Raw genomic sequence first — 816 nt, forward strand, 5'->3', positions numbered from 1 at the left:
CGCCGGCTGCCACCGTGCTCCACACCTTTGCCTCAGCACCCACTGAATGACTGTTGGGGGCACATTCTCTCCCCCACCCATAACTGTCGGGGACACATTTGCTCCCCCCCATGACCACTGGGGGCACACCCCCCCCTCAATAACCATTGGGGGTACATTTGCCCTCCCATAACCGTTGGAGGGCATGCTCATCCCCCTTGTGATTGTTGGGGTCAACACTCCCTCCCTCCCCCTAGTGACTGTTGGGAGCACACTTGCCCCCCTCAATGACCACTGGGGGCACACTTGCCCTCCTATGACCTTTGGGGTACTCGTTCACCCCCCCATGACCATTGGGGGCACATTTGCCCCTCATTCCCATGACCATTGGGGGCACACTCACCCCCTTGATGACTGTTAGGAGGTTCACTTGTCCCCCTTGTGACCATCGGGAGCACATTCACTCCCCCACTGTGACCACTAGGGGCACACACCCCTTCACTGACTGTTGGGGGCACATTGGACCCCCCTCCCATGACCATTGGTGCAACACTCACCCCCTCAATGACCACTGAGGGAACACTTGTCTCCTTCATGACCATGGGGGGGGGCTCATTCATCTGCCTCCCCGACCACTGGGGCCACATTCGCCCCCCTCATGACCGTTGGCGGCACTCACTCCCCACTCACGACCGCTGGGGTCTCCAACAACCGTTGCGCCCCGCCCCGCCTCCCGCCGTGTCCCGGATGTGACCCCCCCCACCGCGCGCTGCCCGCGCTTCCATACAAGGGCAGTGCCTGCGGCCCCGCCCCCGCTCCGCCTCCCGCGACCCCCAC

The sequence above is a fragment of the Gavialis gangeticus genome, unplaced genomic scaffold (genome assembly GCF_001723915.1).
Source record: "Gavialis gangeticus isolate Ggan-Ray unplaced genomic scaffold, GavGan_comp1, whole genome shotgun sequence".
Classification (NCBI taxonomy): Eukaryota; Metazoa; Chordata; order Crocodylia; family Gavialidae; genus Gavialis; species Gavialis gangeticus.